The sequence below is a fragment of the Salmo trutta genome, chromosome 19 (assembly GCF_901001165.1).
Source record: "Salmo trutta chromosome 19, fSalTru1.1, whole genome shotgun sequence".
In the NCBI taxonomy this organism is placed as follows: Eukaryota; Metazoa; Chordata; class Actinopteri; order Salmoniformes; family Salmonidae; genus Salmo; species Salmo trutta.
The window spans coordinates 18,541,193-18,562,234 of NC_042975.1; the positions used below are offsets into that span (position 1 = coordinate 18,541,193).

At 44.0% G+C, this 21,042-nt stretch overlaps 1 pseudogene; it reads right to left on the reverse strand.

Moving 5' to 3' along the window:
- Positions 1-4,710: 4,710 nt before the first annotated feature.
- Positions 4,711-17,725, reverse strand: LOC115155076 (out at first protein homolog; annotated as a pseudogene).
- Positions 17,726-21,042: the final 3,317 nt, after the last annotated feature.

The window sequence follows — 21,042 nt, forward strand, 5'->3', positions numbered from 1 at the left end:
GCTACGAACTGGTCCGCTTGGTACAATTTTGTGATACCCATTGGAGACAATAGTACCATATTACCATACTAAGGTTTATATAATAGCCTTAGCTATGGGACTTGCATCTAAATGGTTGTATATAATGATTTAACAAGATTAAAGCTATTTGGAATATGTTGAGAGGCTATGTACTGATGTTAATGTGATAGAATTGTATTTCTGTTCAAAGCTTAACTCAGTCATCGGCACGCCCCCAGGGACACAGACAAGACCTGGCATCATGAGACAGCCTTTTTCTGTCATTCCGAATAAAACATCCACCCAGGGTTACTTTCTTCAGACCAGGCCTCCACTCCATTGTGAGTTGGCCAATAGGTTTGACCATACATTCCTCTACTGAACTTTACCATACCACGTGGTTAAACTATCGATACAGAATAAGAACAAGTCTTTGATATTAAGTACTAGTCTGCAGCTAGAATTCGGTATCATTGAATGCGAAGACCGACGAAACATTCATTCTATAACGACATTAATGAATGTTGCTTTGAAAGATCCATTCTAACCGAGGGAGAGAGAACGCGGACAAAACTCTCCAACAGGACAAAAACTCTCCAACAAGGATCCCGACGACACACTGAGCGTAAATATATATTGATTGCAATTGTTCCCGAATAAGTGAGCGTTCATGTGCAAAGGACTAGCATATCAATTGTTAATATTTATCAACTCTGTAGGGTCTTCTCAGCTGACCCCCCCTTGTTGGTTTAACAAGCCGCCATGCCGGTTTAGCCCACTAGGGCACATTACTCTACCAATTCTTTGTGACGATAACTACTGTTTGTATGCTTTATGTGAATTACTTTGTTTAGTAAATAAATGATTTTAAGACAGTTGATGTATGGATGATTTAGTAAAGACTGGGTTTGTGCAGATACAACAATTTACGACGTTTGGAATGAGACGGACGCGAGGTAAAATACATCATTTAAACCAGAAGATAATCGGTCAGATACTATAATATAATATATATTGTTATAATATAGGAAAGTTATATTAGGAAAATTCTAACTTTGTAATCTGAATATTTTCCTTGGTGCCCCGATCTCCTAGTTAATTACAATTAAACGATTAATCAGTTTAATCGCGTAATAATAATAACAGGGAGTTATTTTGATAAACATGTCTTCAGTTAATGGTGCCCAAAGACACGACAATACCCAATAGAAGAAGCATTAGTATGAAGACAATTTAGGATTTTAATTTGTCAAAGTTAGACACACTTTTAGAAAACATTGTGAGCTTCAACTGCATTTTTTTTTCATAAAACATTTTAAACCATAGAATTACTTTAAAATCAAATAACACAGTGAAAAGGTAAGGCACTTACCATCAACCAATGGTTTACATATTTCAAAAATAAAGTTTTATGTTTTGTTACTGTGTGTATGCATTAGGTAACTTTTGTTTGTACAATCTAATCCCTCATCGAGATAGATGGACAAAATTAGCATAATGTACTAATAACATGTGGAACAGCAATATCCAGTACAAGCTTAATCACTGGCACTTTGGACATATAAGGGCACAATAAGGACGACAGAAAGTTCAGTCCACTAGTTTCTTTCTTCAGTCTATCACAACAAGATGGTAAACCTGAGAAAATATTGTTGATCAAAGAGGGATAAAAAAGGCTTAAAAATAACTGCATGCGAAAGGTTCCCACATGTAAGCTGCCTGATGAATATCTCATACCACCACGAATATGAGAGAACAGTACTCACAGTTAATCTGTGAACTCAACTTTATTCCTTATATCTATAATATAAACCTGACTTAAGTCAGTTTCTGCATTTGAAGTTGCAAGGCAGATATTAGGCTACATGCTGATGCATTTGACAGCAATGGCAAAAGCCTTCCAGCCAGCCAAATATTGGTCACTACACTCAGAAAAAAAGATGCTATCTAGAACCTAAAATAGTTATTTGGCTGTCCCCATAGCAGCACCTTTTGAAGAACCCTTTTCTGTTCCAAATGGAAACCTTTTGGGGTTCCATGTAGAACCCTTTCTACAGAGGGTTCTACACGCAACCCAAAAGGGTTCTACCTGGAACTAAAAAGGGTTCTCCTATGGGGACAGTCGAAAAACCCTTTTGGAGTCCTTTTTTCAAAGAGAGTATAGTCCAAGGTAAGAGTGTGAATATTGGTTACACACTGGACTGTTTCAATATCCAATTTTTTTAACAGAATATCACTAAATTAAATAAAAATTGGATCAGTTAAGTAAAAACAAAGTGTTATATAAAAGAGTGTCTGTTTTCTCTGAGCAGATCCTCCATTCACAGTCTCACCCTTAGGTGGCACTGAACAGCACTTTAACAGATGGCACCAAGTCAAAACAGAGACAGTAGAGAAAACGAGACACCCCACTCCCTCATTTTTTCGGGTCGGGTGGGGCTACTCTACTTATTGCCCCTTCCCCGCAGAGGGGGTGCCCCAGAGGCGAGACATCTCACTGGCAAAAATGTTCTGGTCGGGCGGGTGGGGAGAGCGGGGAGGGGACAACAAGTAGACCAGAACCACTGGTTTCACGCAGGAAAGCATGCTCACGTGAGAGAGGGAACACACACTTACACAGACAGGAACCTTGACCATTTTTTCCAATGGTAAACTGCCTCAGTAAGACATCTTCATTTATCCACCATCTTTGGTCAAAACACCTTGGTGGTAAGTCAAGAGACACTCCTCTGTCCCACAACAAGAAATGATGTAAATGAACATTTCTAACTCCACGGTTAGACATGTCGGCAATAGGCAGGTCTGTTTCTTCACTCCAAGGCCACATACAGTTGAAGTTGGAAGTTTACATACACTAAGGTTGGAGTCATTAAAACTCGTTTTTCAACCACTCCACAAATGTATTGTTAATAAACTATAGTTTTGGCAAGTCGGTTAGGACATCTACTTTGTGCATGACACAAGTCATTTTTCCACCAATTGTTTACAGACAGATTATTTCACTTATAATTCACTGTATCACAATTCCAGTGGGTCAGAAGTTTACATACACTAAGTTGACTGTGCCTTTAAACAGCTTGGAAAATTCCAGAAAATGATGTCATGGCTTTAGAAGCTTCTGATAAGCTAATTGACATCATTTGAGTCAATTGGAGGTGTACCTGTGGATGTATTTCAAGGCCTACCTTCAAACTCAGTGCCTCTTTGCTTGACATCATGGGAAAATCAAAAGATATTAGCCAAGACCTCAGAAAAAGAATTGTAGACCTCCACAAGTCTGGCTCATCCTTGGGAGCAATTTCCAAACGCCTGAAGGTACCACGTTCATCTGTACAAACAATAGTACGCAACTATAAATACCATGGGACCACGCAGCCGTCATACCGCTCAGGAAGGAGACGCGTTCTGTCTCCTAAAGATGAACATACTTTGGTGTGAAAAGTGCAAATCAATCCCAGAACAACAGCAAAGGACCTTGTGAAAGTATCTATATCCACAGTAAAACGAGTCCTATATCGACATAACCTGAAAGGTCGCTCAGCAAGAAAGAAGCCACTGCTCCAAAACCCCCATAAGAAAAGCCAGACTACGGTTTGCAACTGCACATGGGGACAAAGATCGTACTTTTTGGAGAAATGTCCTCTGGTCTGATGAAACAAAAATAGAACTGTTTGGCCATAATGACCGTCGTTATGTTTAGAGGAAAAAGGGGGACGCTTGCAAGCTGAAGAACACCATCCCAACCGTGAAGCATGTGGGTGGCAGCATCATGTTGTGGGGGTGCTTTGCTACAGGAGGGACTGGTGCACTTCACAAAATAGATGGCATCATGAGGAGGGGAAATGATGTGGATATATTGAAGCAACATCTCAAGACAACAGTCAGGAAGTTAAAGCTTGGTCGCAAATTGGTCTTCTAAATGGACAATGACCCCAAGCATACTTCCAAAGTTGTGGCAAAATGGCTTAAGGACAACAAAGTCAAGGTATTGAAGAGGCCATCACAAAGCCCTGACCTCAATCCTATAGAAAATTTGTGGGCAGACCTGAAAAAGCGTGTGCGAGCAAGGAGACCTAAAAACCTGACTCAGTTACACCAGCTCTGTCAGGAGGAATGGGCCAAAATTCACCCAACTTATTGTGGGAAGCTTGTGGAAGGCTACCCGAAACGTTTGACCCAAGTTAAACAATTTAAAGGCAATGCTACCAAATACTAATTGAGTGTATGTACACTTCTGACCCATTGGAATGTGATGAAAGAAATAAAAGCTGAAATAAATATAATTCTCTCCACTATTATTCTGTATTTTAACATTCTTAAAATAAAGTGGTGATCCTAACTGACCTAAGACCGGGAATCTTTACAAGAATTAAATGTCAGGAATTGTGAAAAACTGAGGTTAAATGTATTTGGCTAAGGTGTATGTAAACTTCCAACTTCAACTGTACGTGAATCCCCTGACTTGATCAGTCTAGACATGCACTGTAGGCTAAATGCCTTCTAGGAAAGAACCAGGAGCCAAACAGGCTGCTTTAGGTCTCCTCGTCCCATGGGTAGAGCTGTCTATGGGGGACGTAGTAGTCGAAGCGGTAGCCCTTGCTGCAGCTCCTGATGCCACACATATAGGGGTTGGCCCTTCCAGCCACGCCCAAGCGGCTGCGGCAGTATTTGAGCAGGCATGGGAGCCACCCCAGACGCAGGCAATAGCTGCAGACACAGGGCTGTCACAGATCCAGAGTGGAGGGGCATCGCTGCAGACCAGGGGCGTTTGCTGTTTAGGGCAGGGGCTCAAATTCAATGGCCTCTATTCCTGGAGAGAGAGAAAAATTGTGACTTTGAGACTTTCGATAAAGGAATGTCTGTTGAAATGTATGGCAATGAACTCTATGGCTGTGCAGACATCCATCCAAAAGCATAGGGAACCTTAGACAACACAATGGAAATGAAAGCTAGGATAGATAGAATGAAGAGGTTCCTTTCTTTACACCCAAACACTTACAGAGCATCTGAATGGAAGACAAACTTACCTTCATCCAGCCAATGATTGGTGTCGCCTGTCCGGGTATAAAACCCCCCGTGTGCCTCCTTACACACGTTGTGGATGAGTGTGTTGAGGTGCCCTGCACGACTCATGTTCACCACCATGTCCATGTGGATGTGTTCCACACCTCTCCTCTGCCCTGCGGACCAAGTTGGGGTTCTTCTGTAGAATCCCAACACAGAACAGCTCCATATTATAAAGAAGGACTAGTAGTGCTAGTATAATAAATTGAGCAATGGAACCACTACTTTTATGTTAGGGTTAAAACAGATTGGTGGTACATGTAAAAAAGAAAGAAAGAAAAATGTACAATTCACATAACATTGTGCAGTAAGAAACATTTGAATTGCCTACTACAATTACATTTCTACATGATGGGTTGGTAGTCCTCGACGAAGAAACATGCTCAATGAAGATACTTTATTGAAAGTCCAGGATGAGGCTTAATCTGTGTCAGGGAAACTAGCCCAACAGATGTCGGATCTTAACTTGACCCCTTTCGTCGCAGGAGGAAAATAGTCCTGCAGCAGGAGGATTTGAATATATATGAAGAAATATTTAGAATCGGCGCCAAGGGGCAACTGGAAGCGGTGTTTGTATACAATGCACACCGTACCTACTTTATACCTTATGAAGGCTATGGCACGTCTCGTATTAATTCATATCTGGATTATTATACATTTACATATTTGTATTTTCATTCAGGATTTTTTTTTTAATCAATTGTTTTATGATTTGTTGAAGGCAAGCACTAGGCAAAATAAATGATTGGTTTCCTCAGTGCCTATGTGGTCCAGTGTTTACAGCCACTGACCCCGCCACACATATGTCAGAGTCGGCATGGGTTTGAATCCGGCCCACTGCCCTTTGACTCATGGATGTCTATTTTTGACACATTAATTCCACATGGTTACACGGCTAATTCCATGTGGTTACAAGGTTAAAACCGAAACAACTCAAAGTTTAGGCGTTAATTCCGATTGGTTAAGGTTAGGGCTATGGTTTGAGGAAAATAATTAAAACGACTCGCCTATGCATCATCAGTATTCTTCCTAGTATTTTCAGTGCTTGTCTAAGCAGCACGCTGCAGCTCCAGTGACCAGCCTGAGCCTACATTTAGCCCACAAGTTAGTTGCATTTATTTCAATGTTTTCAAGAAGTAAAATGAATAGTCTGATAATTTACATATCAAAGAAAAGTATCTCAGCTCAACGAAATTGTCTATGGATAGGCTCAAATGCATAAACATCTTGACAGCTTTACGAAATGAAATATTAAAGACACATTATATACAAGCTTTCAATCCACACCAAAGACCAGAACTATATTGACAAATTATACATAGACATAACTATAAAACGTGAACATTGTTTAACACGGCAACTACTATGGCAATTACCTGACACTTTGTACGAATGGAAACTAATATTGGTGTAGCCTACTGTTATCATTTTATTCGCTTCCTATGTATGTTATTCAAAAGTGTCTAGTATGGTCATTTCTTATCAAGACATTTGAAATGTGTAACTAAATCAAGTCAATCGGGGGGGATTGAGTTATTTGTGCCAGAAGGGCGAAGAAGGGCCGGAAGTGAATCAACAGCGATACGGAAGGCCTATATGTGCGCTCTGAAGGCAGCGGCCCTAACCGCTAGACCACCCCAGACCACAACAGCGATACGGAAGGCCTATATGTGCGCTCTGAAGGCAGCGGCCCTAACCGCTAGACCACCCCAGACCACAACAGCGATACGGAAGGCCTATATGTGCGCTCTGAAGGCAGCGGCCCTAACCGCTAGACCACCCCAGACCACAACAGCGATACGGAAGGCCTATATGTGCGCTCTGAAGGCAGCGGCCCTAACCGCTAGACCACCCCAGACCACAATTGAACAAAATGTTTACCTTAGGATACACTGGACACTTGTATGTCATAGCCTAGTGTTGCCAATATCGATCTTGTGTTATTAAGCTATATAAAACAACAGTTGTTGATGTGTATGGCTGCATTTTAGATACATTTTTGTACATTTGAATGTTGCAGTAATAGGACTTAGGCCTAGTGTTTGAGCGATCGAGAGAGACAATTATTTTGATAGCAAGCCCTGATCTCAAAGACTCACAAGGCGCATTCGAATTTCCTGATGCAGCAGGGAAATTCTCTGCAACAAAAGAAGGATCAAGTTAAGATCCGACATCTGTATAACATGTTATTGTGACACAATGTCTCTTATAATAACAACATTGGTACTGTTCCTCCACATCCAAAACCTGTCCCTTGTTATCTCCTATACCCTATATGGGAATGATGGCCCAGATTATGAGGGAAGGTGGTGGTTTGTTACAGCAGCTCACTTGTCTGTGGCGGGCCATGGACTCAGTGTGGATGATCTGGTGGTGATTGAGCCGTGAGATGAAGCACAGCACCTGGTATTGGTTCTGGCCACGCTCCGGCTCCCCCAGGATCAGAGCTCGCACAATCCTCACATCCTGAAAAAAAAAGAGATGAGATAAATATGAAATGTAAACCGGATACTGTATACATTCACATATGGTGATACAATATATCAGCCATACTCAACTAGCAGACCGCAGTACGGATCTTTAACCTATATCAAATCTGGTTGTTACAATGCTTGTTACTTATGTGAAAGTATCCCCTAAGATCAAACTTTGCATTGCTATTGTTCTCAGCTAAATCCATTTCAACAGAAACGTCACAAAGGTGTGGTGTAAGGGCACCTTCATGTAAAAGTGCTGCCAAAACTCCACTAGGCGTGTGGCATAAGGATAGCCCATAACTTACTACTATATCAAGTGTTATGTCTGTTATGAGGGCTAACCTGACCTGCCCTGACCTTCACTGGCACCATGAGACCTGAATCCTACCCTAGTACTCTCATCCGTCCCAATGCTCCTCTGACTTCATTTCCATCTCAATGGCTATCCCAACTGTTAAAAAACCCCAGTAGAACTCAAAGCCGAGGCAAACATTCCAGTCGACTGAGCAGACAAAAGGAAGACTAGGTTATCTGAACAAGGAACAAGTCCTTTTCTTCTCTTCGTTTACCAGGCCCGTTGGGTTGACTTCCCTCTGAGTCAACCAAGTATCATGACTCAAACAACACTCCGGTTGGTCCTTAAGGTGGAGATGCAGAGAATGGGAAACTGTGGAGTGCTTGAGTTAAAAAAAGACAAGAAGAAGGAGGAGGGGGGACTCTTGTTTCCCCCACTGTGATGGCAGAACATCAAGAGAAGCAGATGTATGGGGTACACAGAGTGGGGGAGGGGATGGGAGCATTTGGGCAGGCCTCAAACAACTGGACACAGATTGCTCACTGTCCAGTGAAAAAATAAATGTCTTCAAATCAAATCAAAGTTTATTTGTCACATGCGCCAAACACAACAGGTGTAGACCTTACAGTGAAATGCTTATTTACAGGCTCTAACCAATAGTGCAAAAAAGGTGTTAGGTGAACAATAGGTAGATAAAGAAATAAAACAAGAGTAAAAAGTCAGGCTATATACAGTAGCGAGGCTATAAAAGTAGCGAGGCTACATACAGACAGGCTGATTGAGGTAGTATGTACATCTAGATATGGTTAAAGTGACTATGCATATATGATGAACAGAGAGTAGCAGTAGCGTAAAAGAGGGGTTGGCGGGTGGTGGGACACAATGCAGATAGCCCGGTTAGCCAATATGCGGGAGCACTGGTTGGTCGGCCCAATTGAGGTAGTTTGTACATGAATGTATAGTTAAAGTGACTATGCATATATGATAAACAGAGAGTAGCAGCAGCGTAAAAAGTGGGGTTGGGGGGGGCACACAATGCAAATAGTCCGGGTAGCCATTTGATTACCTGTTCAGGAGTCTTATGGCTTGGGGTAAAAACTGTTGAGAAGCCTTTTTGTCCTAGACTTGGCACTGCTTGCCATGCGGTAGTAGAAAGAACAGTCTATGACTGGGGTGGCTGGGGTCTTTGACAATTTTTAGGGCCTTCCTCTGAGACCGCTTGGTGTAGAGGTCCTGGATGGCAGGCAGCTTGACCCCAGTGATGCACTGGGCCGTACGCACTACCCTCTGTAGTGCCTTGCAGTCAGAGGCCGAGCAATTGCTGTACCAGGCAGTGATGCAACCAGTCTGGATGCTCTCGATGTTGCAGCTGTAGAACCTTTTGAGGATCTCAGGACCCATGCCAAATCTTTTTAGTTTACTGAGGGGAAATAGGCGTTGTCGTGCCCTCTTCACGACTGTCTTGGTGTGTTTGGATCATTCTAGTTGTTGTTGATGTGTACACCAAGGAACTTGAAGCTCTCAACCTGCTCCACTACAGCTCCGTCGATGAGAATGGGGGTGTGCTCGGTCCTCCTTTTCCTGTAGTCCACAATCATCTCCTTATTCTTGGTTACGTTGTTGTTATTCTGGCACCACCCGGTCAGGTCTCTGACCTCCTCCCTATAGGCTGTCTCGTCGTTGTTGGTGATCAGGCCTACCACTGTTGTGTTGTCTGCAAACTTAATGATGGTGTTGGAGTTGTGCCTGGCCATGCAGTCGTGGGTGAACATGGAGTACAGGAGGGGACTGGGCACGCACCCCTAGGGAGCTCCAGTGTTGAGGATCAGCGTGGCAGATGTGTTGCTACCTACCCTCACCACCTGGGGGCGGCCCGTCAGGAAGTCCAGGATCCAGTTGCAGAGGGAGGTGTTTAGTACCAGGATCCTTAGCTTAGTGATGAGCTTTGAGGGTACTATGGTGTTGAACGCTGAGCTGTAGTCAATGAATAGCATTCTCACATAAATGTTCCTTTTGTCCAGGTGGGAAAGGGCAGTGTGGAGTGCAATAGAGATGGCATCATCTGTGGATCTGTTTGGGCGGTATGCAAATTGGAGTGGGTCTAGGGTTTCTGGGATAATGATGTTGATGTGAGCCATTACCAACCTTTCAAAGCACTTCATGGCTACGGACGTGAGTGCTACAGGTCTGTAGTCATTTAGGCAGGTTGCCTCTGTGTTCTTGGGCACAGGGACTATGGTGGTCTGCTTGAAACATGTTGGTATTACAGACTCAATCAGGGACATGTTGAAAATGTCAGTGAAGACACCTGCCAGTTGGTCAGCACATGCCCGGATCACACGTCTTGGTAATCCATCTGGCCCTGCAGCCTTGTGTATGTTGACCTGTTTAAAGGTCTTACTCACGTCGGCTATGGAGAGTGTGATCACACAGTCGTCCGGAACAGCTGGTGCTCTCATGCATGCCTCAGTGTTGCTTGCCTCGAAGCGAGCATAGCAGTGATTTAGCTCGTGTCACTGGGCAGCTCGCGGCTGTGCTTCCCTTTGTAGTCTGTAATAGTTTGCAAGCCCTGCCACATAAGACGAGCGTCAGAGCCGGTGTAGTTTGATTCAATCTTAGCCCTGTATTGACGCTTTGCCTGTTTGATGGTTCGTCGCAGGGCATAGCAGGATTTCTTGTAAGCTTCCAGGTTAGAGTCCCACACCTTGAAATCGGCAGCTCTACCCTTCAGCTCAGTGCGAATGTTGCCTGTAATCCATGGCTTCTGGTTGAGGTATGTACGTACAGTCACTGTGGGGACGACGTCCTCGATGCATTTATTGATAAAGCCAGTGACTGATGTGGTGTACTCCTCAATGCCATTGGAAGAATCCCGGAACATGTTCCAGTCTGTGATAGCGAATGTCATGGTATTGACATTAAGGTCTGAAAGGCAGGAGTATTTTCGGTTGCCAAAAAATGTTAATCCCCTTTTTATACGCAGACATAGGGGAGGAACCAGAAACAAACAACAAAGACGCAAATAGGACTTGAAAAATGTTGGATTATCTGAAGCTTGCACAGCCCAGTTACTTCTTGCATAATATTGATGTTATTTTCTAGTTAGACTCTTTCCCCTTTCTTTACCCCCATGACACACCATAGGAAGATAAATAACCCCTTCCTTTTATGCAACGCACCTTTTCAAGATTTTCCTTTACAAGATGAACTGGCTCGCCTGTCTGTACAGTTACTCCAGTCTGGCAGCTTGCCATCAGACCGATTCCATCTTTCCATAAATCTGCGTAATGCCGACAGGAGTAGACCTGAAGCACATGCATGGAGGGAGGGCTACCATCTAAATTGACTTGATCCAGACAGAAGAAAATATGTGCTGCCCCTCTGCAGCGTGTGCCTGTTAACTGTAACCAGATAAGCCAGCTGGGACTTTAAGAAAGTTTTTCAACAGTCTGAGTAGAGCCAATGGGGGACAACAGTTTTATGACTTCCTGATTGCTCTTCACGTCAATCCGATTTTAAATGTGTGTAATGTCAGGATAACCTGGGCCACTGTAGGGAGTTCCTTAGCCAGGGTAATATCAAATGCCTGCTCAATCAGGGATAGTTCACCACATATCCTTGTTGAAAAACACATGTAGTCCCCAGTATCTATGCTGCAATAGCCTATGTGCCAGGGGGCTAGGGTCAGTCTGTCCTATCTGGTGCGATGTGTGATCTCAAATTCCCCTGTTCTATCTGGTGTCCTGTGTGATCTTAGGCATGCTCCCTTGAATGCTCCTGGGTGTCTCTCTCTCTCTGTGTCTCCCCTCCGGGAGAACCTAACCCCTAGGACCATGCCTCGGCGCTACCTGGCCTGACAACTCCTGGCTGTCCCTGTCCCCAGTCCACCCGGTTGTGCCGCCGATCCAGTTCTGCTGTTTTTTGTGCGGCTATGTTACTACCTTGTTCCGGACCGGCTGTTTCTGACCTGATGACTCCTGTCTGTCAATTATGGAACACTGACCTTTTTCACCGGACGTGGTACTTTGTCCTGGACATTCTGTTTCGACTTTCTCTCTCTCTCTGACCTGCTGTCTCGACCTCTAAATGCTCACCGATGAAAAGCCAACTGATATTTACTCCTACGGTGTTAAACTGTGGCACCCTCTATAACCGCTGTGGTTATTATTCAACCCTGCTGGTCATCTATAAATGTTTAAATGCCTTGAAGAACGATCTGGCCTAAATGGCCATACTCTTATAATCTTCACCTGGCACAGCCAGAAGAGGACTGGTTCCTCTCTAGGTTTTTTGGTAGGTTCCCGCCTTTCTAGGGAGTTTTTCCTAGCCACTGTGTGTGTACATCTGCATTGCTTGCTCTTTGGGGTTTTAGGTTGGGTATCTGTATATCACTTTGTGACAACTGCTATCGTAAAAAAGGCTTTATAAAATACATCTGATTGATTGATTGTAATAATGGTCAATCCTAAAAAAAAATATGTGTCTATGTTAACAGACAATAACAATTAGGATAGAATTTTAAGTCTGTCCAAGAGGACTGTTTTTCTTAGCTATTTCATATGAAAATATTTGTCTTTATACATACTGTATGCAATAAAGCAGCATATAGATAAATAGATATAGGTCTATAGAAAATGGATAGGCAATTATAATATAATGTCCAGGATATATATATATAATAGTAATGTAATGGTGTCTGTGTGGTTGTTCATTGGTAGTAACATAATATGCAGCATATTACAGTGTTTTGAAACTGTTGTAAATATTTACATTTTAAAATATTGAATTCACTCACCCGTTTGAAATCAAATACTGCAGTAATATGAGTACCATCTCCTTGCTTGAACTCGACTGTTATGGAATCCTTCTCACTGTCTGCTACCAAAATCTCCTCTGCAATTTGTCCATCACTTAAACGCACTCGTACTTTTAATTCTGAACAAATCACAAGCGACCCAAAATGATTTACCACTAGTAGAGAAATCAGAACTGGTGCCACTGCCGATATCTCCCTCGAATAAATTCCCAAAATCATTGAAAAATGTGAAGTTTAACTATTTAAAAAAATCTGTCGACTACCATAGGTGTAAATAATCTTGAAATCGGTCGCACATTTTTTCAAGTAAACGAAACGTCCCGGACCGAAAAGGCTGCATGAAGTTCAATCTATGATCCACAGATTTAAATCACTGCTATGAAATCTCTGCAAAGGTGGGTGGGCTACCATCTCAGCGTTGTGTAGCCAACCTAGTACGTTCTATATTATGATACATTGTAGCGTTTCTGAAGTATCTGTGAAGATAAAGTTTTTGCGCATAATCTTTACCATAAAATTTGCGCTCTTCGTTCAGACGAATTCAAGTAAACTTGAATTGTGCAAGCCTGGTTGATGAAAAGTTGAGGTCCTCTTTTGAGTTTACGATCCCGTCCCTGTCACGACTTCACAGACGAAGCAGTGACTGCTACTGCGCTCAGTGAGTTGTTTGCCTGACGACTCAAACTGAATTCTTCCACTGCTTATTCGTTCGCTACAAGAGAAAGGTCCATGCTGTCCAGAATCCAATTGGGACGTCCCAACCCCATTGAAGCAGCATTTTTAAATGGTTGAGGTTAGGGTTAGGCAAGGGCTATGGATAAACTTAGGGTATGGGTTAGAATAGGGACGTCCCAAGGATTCCAGATAGCACGTACCATACAAGAACGTTTGGCGTGACGTTTGGTCGGAGCAATGTGTTTGCATAGCCAAGCAAGTGCACTGTAGGCATATAGGTGACAATTGCGGGCTCCCAAAACTTAAAGAAATATCATTCCCCAAACACTACCCCCCGAGAGGCGACAAGGACACGATCTGTTACAGAACAAATTAACTAACTGATCCAATAGAATAGTTAGTGCAACCGATGTGAAATGGCTAGTTAGTTAGCGGTGGTGCGCGCTAATAGCGTTTCAATCAGTGACGTCACTCGCTCTGAGACTTGAAGTAGGGTTTCCCCTTGCAAGGGCCGCGGCTTTTGTGGCGCGATGGGTAACGGTGCTTCGTGGGGTGTCAGTTGTTGATGTGTGCAAGGGTCCCTGGTTCGAGCCCGGGTCGGGGCGAAGAGAGGGACGGAACCTACACTGTTACATTAGCACAATAATATATTTCAGTAAGTCCATCAATCATGGGCGTGCTGAAAGAATTATATTCTATTCTAATCCAATACCCCAATGAATGATCTTTTCTTAGACCAAATTGCCCAATTGTTATCCTAAGCGTAGGGAAAGTAAATATTGAGCTTGATCAAACCTTTCTAGGACACAGATCATGCCAAGCAAAGGAGAGGTCAACTTAAAATTGTCCCCCCCCCCCAAAAAAAAACATGAAATTGGTATGATTTGGTAAGACATGTTTTGTAATTACAGTGTTATTACACATGTTTAACAGCAACTTAATGTAAACTAAAAAGTTATTCATTTCCCCTCTGTTCTAAGCTTGAGGAAATCAGGCAGCCTACTTCAACATGTTGGTTTCAAGTTCTGAGCATAGTTTTGCCTACATTAACCTTTAACAAGAGAGACATGCGTCCTCCGAAACACGACCCTACCAAGCAGCACTGCTTCTTGACACAATGCTCACTTAACCCAGAAGCCAGCCGCACCAATGTGTCGGAGGAAACACCATACACCTGGCGACCGTGTCTGCATGCATGCACCCGCCCATCACAGGAGTCGCTAGAGCGCGATGGGACAAGGACAACCCGGCCGGTCAAACCCTCCCCTAACCCGGACGACGCTGGGCCAATTGTACGCTGCCTCAACCCGGTATCGAACCAGGATCTATAGTGATGCCGCTAGCACGGCGATGCACTCGGGAGGCCCTGTAGTAATTTTTTTGAATAGTCATTTCACAGGCTTTTTCACCTCACCTGCAAATTCTTTGTAAACCATATTTTACTTTTTCACTGCCTGTATTTCACCTCTTACAATTTGTGCAAATAAATAAAACGAATTAGAATCTATAGCACAGCTTGAAGTGATACAGTCTACTGTGTGCTCAACCCACATCTGTTCTCTTTCCATCTGCCCTCTTCTGTCACTTTCTATGTGTCTTGTCTGTTGCATCTCAGGTTCTTGTTTGACACTGTCTCCTTTGTCTATCCTCTTCTGTTACGGCCTGTTTTGTTCTTCTGGTGTCTCATCATATCATATTCTTCTGTTGCTGTCTCTGTGTCTTGTCTGGTGTGTCTCTTTAGTTTTGCAATCCAAAATGGTCAAGGCGATACTGGGATAGCATACATTTTTGTGGGCCTGTGTCTGGGTCCCTTAAATCATCCTTTCTCTTAACATTTGCCCCTGGCTGCTGCTGTTCTAAGTGCTCCACTGGCTAGTTAGGGACCATCAATTTAAATGTATCAATGTAAATGAGACAATATTTACACTGTAGTCAATTTTGATTGTAGAATACATGTTTCTGACTCATTTCGATGCCACATAGGCAGGTAACAACACAACTCCAAACATGACAAATAAGAAGCTACATAGCCCCTAACCTATATTAATTTTTAGAGACATGAACCAAAAAATGTACCTGTAGAATGGAATAAGTTATAAGACCTCTATGATTCATTTCATTTCATCAGTTCTACAAGCTAATGTGAGATGTTTAGATTACTTAACATTTGAGGACACACAACTTGTCACGCCCATTTTATTTCTCTATTTGGTTAGGTAAGGGTGTGATTTGGGTGGGCATTCTAGATTATGTATATCTATGTTTTTGTATTTCTATGTTGGCCTGATATGGTTCCCAATCAGAGGCAGCTGTCATTCGTTGTCTCTGATTGGGGATCATATTTAGGCAGCCTTTTCCCACTGGGTTTTTGTGGGATCTTGTTTTTGTATAGCTACTGTGAAGCCTGCAGAACTTTACGTTCATTTTGTAGTTTTCTTTGTTTTGTTCGGTGTTCATCTATTAAAAGTAAGATGTACGCTTACCACGCTGCACCGTGGTCTCATTCTTACGACGAACGTAAAAGAAGATTCCACCAAAAACGGACCAAGCAGCGTGGCCAGGAGGAGTGGACATGGGAGGACATCCTGGATGGCAAAGGATCCTGGACGTGGGAGGAGATCCAGGCCGGAAGGGATCGCCTCCCATGGGAAAAGGTGGAAGCAGCGAGGGAGGAACGGCGACGACGGAAGCCCGAGAGGCAGCTCCAAAATGTTTTTTTTGGGGGGGGGGGCACACGGGGAGATTGGCGGAGTCAGGGTTTAGACCTGAGCCAACTCCCCGTGCTTACCCTGGGGAGCGTGTGACCAGTCAGGCACCGTGTTATGCAGTGATGTGCACTGTATCTCCAGTGCGCATTCATAGCCCGGTGTGCTCTGTGCCTGCGCCCCGCATTTGCCATGCTAGAGTGGGCATTCAGCCAGGACGGGTTGTGCCGGATCAGCACTCCTGGTCTCCAGTACGCCTCCTCAGTCCAGGATATCCTGCGCCGGCTCTACGCACTGTGTCGCCAGTGCGCCTTCACAGCCCAGTGCATCCTGTGCCAGCGCCCCGCACTTGCCGGGCTTAAGTGAGCATCCAGCCAGGACAGGTTGTGCCAGCCCTATGCTCCAGACTTCCAGTGCGCCTCCACGGCCCAGTATATCCTGTGCCTGCTCCACACACCCGGCCTCCAGTGCGTCTCTCCAGCCTGGTAAGCCCTGTCGCAGCTCCACGCACCTGGCTGCCAGTACGTCTCCTCAGTCAGTCTCCCCGAGACCTGTTCCGACTCCACGTACGAAGTCTCTAGTGATGATCCATGGTCCGAAGCCTCCAGTGATGATCCATGGCACGAAGCCTCCAGTGATGATCCATGGCCCGGAGCCTGTAGTGATGATCCATGGCACGAAGCCTCCGGTGATAATCCATGGACCGGAGCCTCCAGTGATAATCCATGGCACGAAGCCTCCAGTGATGATCCATGGCCCGGAGCCTGTAGTGATGATCCCCGGCACAAAGCCTGCAGTGAGGGTCCCCTGTCCGGAGCCTCCAGCGACGGTCCCCAGTTCGGAGCCTCCAGCTACGGTCCCCAGTCTGGAGCCTCCAGTGACGGTCCGCAGTCCGGAGCCTCCAGCGACCGTCCGCAGTCCGGAGCCTCCAGCGATGGTCCAGAGCCTCCAGCGGTGGTCCGCAGTCCGGAGCCTCCAGCGGCGGTCCGCGGACCGGAGCCGCCAGCGGGGGTTCCCAGTTTGGAGCCTCCGGAGACGATCTACGGTCCGGTCCCTCCGGCGACGATCCACGGTCCATTTCCTCCGGCGACGATCCACGTTCCGGAGCTTCCAGCAACGATCCACAGTCCGGGTCCTCCGGCAACGATCCACGGTCCGGAGCTTTCGGCGATGACCCCCGAAATAAAGTCGCCACCGAGGATGGCGGATCCGCGAGCAGTGCGGGGTCTACGTCCCGCACCGGAGCCGCCACCGAGGCTTGATGCCCACCCGGACCCTACCCTATTGAGTCAGGTTTTGCGGCCGGAGTCCGCACCTTTGGGGGGGTACTGTCACACCCTGACCGTAGACAGCCTTTTTATTTCTCTATTTGGTTAGGTCAGGGTGTGATTTGGGTGGGCATTCTAGATTATGTATATCTATGTTTTTGTATTTCTATGTTGGCCTGATATGGTTCCCAATCAGAGGCAGCTGTCATTCGTTGTCTCTGATTGGGGATCATATTTAGGCAGCCTTTTCCCACTGGGTTTTTGTGGGATCTTGTTTTTGTATAGCTACTGTGAAGCCTGCAGAACTTTACGTTCGTTTTGTATTTTTCTTTGTTTTGTTTGGTGTTCATCTATTAAAAGTAAGATGTACGCTTACCACGCTGCACCTTGGTCTCATTCTTACGACGAACGTAACACAACTTCATTACTGAAGTGGACTAAATCAGGGTCACAGAGACTGTTTCCTGATAGTCTTAAACAAAAGTACATTGAAACAAGTGTACACCTCACACACATGGTTATGGGCTTAAAAAGAGAAGACACCTGTACCATGCCAGATATAGAGTATAAAAAGTATTCAATTTTGAGTTTGAATTCCAATATTACACTTTCTATACAGTACCAGACAAAGTTTGGACACACCTTCTCATTCCATGGTTTTTCTTAATTTTTTAAAATTTTCTACATTGTGGAATAATAGTGAAGATATAAACACTATCAAATAACACATATGGAATCATGCAGTAACCAAAAAAAGTGTTAAACAAATCATCCACCCTTTGTCTTGAGAGCTTTGCACACTCTTGGCATTCTCTCAACCAGCTTTACGAGGTAGTCAGCTGGAATGCATTTCAATTAACCGGTGTGCCTTGTTAAAAGTTAATTTCTGGAATGTATTTCCTTCTTAATGCTTTTGAGCCAATCAGTTGTGTTGTGACAAGTTAGGGTTGGTATATAGAAGAAAGCCCTATTTGGTAAAAGACCGAGTCCATATTATGGCAAGAACAGCTCAAATAAGCAAAGAGAAACGACAGTCCATCATTACTTTAAGACATGAAGGTCAGTCAATCCGGAAAATTTCAAGAACTTTGAAAGTTTCTTCAAGTGAAGTCGCTAAAAAGCATCAAGTGCTATGATGAAACTTGCTCACATGAGGTTACCGTTCCTACAGAGAAGTTCATTAGAGTTACCAGCCTCAGAAATTGCAGCCCAAATAAATGCTTCACAGAGTTCAAGTAACTGTCACGACTTCCGCCGAAGTCGGTCCCTCTACTTGTTCGGGCGGCGTTCGACGGTCGACGTCACCGGTCTTCTAGCCATCGCTGATCCACCTTTCATTATCCATTTCTTTTGTCTTTGTTTTCTACACACCTGGTTTCATTCCCCAATTACATGCTCATGTATTTAACCCTCTGTTTCCCCCATGTTTTTGTGCGTGATTGTTTCTATGTTCATTCGATACGTTATGGCTGGTTTTCGACGGGTGCTGTTTTCACCCGTGCGTAATTGATTACCGTTTATTGTTGGTCAAGTGTATTGTTACCTTGTGCCTTTATTTTGAGTAAAGTACGTTGCTCACTCATTCTGCTCTCCTGCGCCTGACTTCATGCACCAGCTACACCCACCTTCTGACAGTAACAGACACATCTCAACATCAACTGTTTAGAAGACTGCATGAATCAGGCCTTCATGGTCGAATTGCTGCAAAGAAACCCCTACTAAAGGACACCAAAAGAAGAAGAGGCTTGCTTGGGCCAAGAAACATGAGCAATGGACATTAGACTGGTGGAAATCTGTCCTTTGGTCTGATGAGTCCAAATTTGACATTTTTGGTTCCAACCGCCGTGTCATTGTGAGACGCAGCGTAGGTGAACGGATGATCTCCACATGTGTGGTTCCCACCGTAAATCATGGAGGAGGTGTGATGGTGTGGGTGTGCTTTGCTGGTGACACTGTCAGTGATTTATATAGAATTCAAGGCACACTTAACCAGCATGGCTACCACAGCATTCTGCAGCGATATGCCATCCCATCTGGTTGAGGTCGGGTGATTGTGGAGGCCAGGTCATCGGATGCAGCACTACATCACTCTCCTTCTTGGTCAAATAGCCCTTACACAGTCTGAAGGTGTGTTGGGTCATTATCCTGTTGAAAAACAAATGATTTTCAACAGGATAATGACCCAACACACCTTCAGACTGTGTAAGGGCTATTTGACCAAGAAGGAGAGTGATGTAGTGCTGCATCCGATGACCTGGCCTCCACAATCACCCGACCTCAACCCAATTATATGGTTTGGGATGAGTTAGACTGCAGAGTGAAGGAAAAGCAGCCAACAAGTGCTCAGCATATGTGGGAACTCCTTCAAAACTGTTGGAAAAGCATTCCAGGTGAAGCTGGTTGAGAGAATGCCAAGAGTGTGCAAAGCTGTCATCAAGGCAAAGGGTGGCTATTTTAAAGAATCTCAAATCTAAAATGTATTTTGATTTGTTTAACACTTTTTTGGTTACTACATGATTCCATATGTGTTATTTGATAGTGTTGATATCTTCACTATTATTCTAATAAATAAATAAAAACCCTTGAATGAGTAGGTGTGTTCAAACTTTTGACTGGTACTGTACATCACAGAAAACTGAAATACAACAACATAGTTTGACATAAACACTGAATTTTCTGCATTTAATTGTTTAAAATGTTTTAATTATGAAATTTTGAATAATATTAAGAACATTCCACCCATGAGGCCACTAGGTCATTTGACTGCAGGAAAGTGCATCAGGCTTATGTATTTAATGTTTTGTTAATCTACAATCTAACTACAAAGCTGGCCATCTTTTATCTTCTCTTTCTGACTGCCCTCCCCCTTCCCTTGTAAGTTCAAGTTTGTTTATTTGTCATATACACATAATATACATGGAGTACACAGTGCAATGAAATGCTCACTTGCAGGTGAACCACTCAACAATGCAACAACAATAGAAAAAGTAAGTAGCTGAGTGAATAAAAAGACTAACAAAACAAAAGTACAATAACATTATTTCACCAATTTAATCATGGGCAGCTACAATTCTATATATACTGCTAAAAAAAAGGGAACACTTAAACAACACATCCTAGATCTGAATGAAAGAAATATTCTTATTAAATACTTTTTTCTTTACATAGTTCAATGTGCTGACAACAAAATCACACAAAAATAATCAATGGAAATCCACTTTATCAACCCATGGAGGTCTGGATTTGGAGTCACACTCAAAATTAAAGTGGAAAACCACACTACAGGCTGATCCAACTTTGATGTAATGTCCTTAAAACAAGTCAAAATGAGGCTCAGTAGTGTGTGTGGCCTCCACGTGCCTGTATGACCTCCCTACAACGCCTGGGCATGCTCCTGATGAGGTGGCGGATGGTCTCCTGAGGGATCACCTCCCAGACCTGGACTAAAGCATCCGCCAACTCCTGGACAGTCTGTGGTGCAACGTGGCGTTGGTGGATGGAGCGAGACATGATGTCCCAGATGTGCTCAATTGGATTCAGGTCTGGGGAACGGGCGGGCCAGTCCATAGCATCAATGCTTTCCTCTTGCAGGAACTGCTGACACACTCCAACCACATGAGGTCTAGCATTGTCTTGCAATAGGAGGAACCCAGGGCCAACCGCACCAGCATAGGGTCTCACAAGGGGTCTGAGGATCTCATCTCGGTACCTAATGGCAGTCAGGCTACCTCTGGCGAGCACA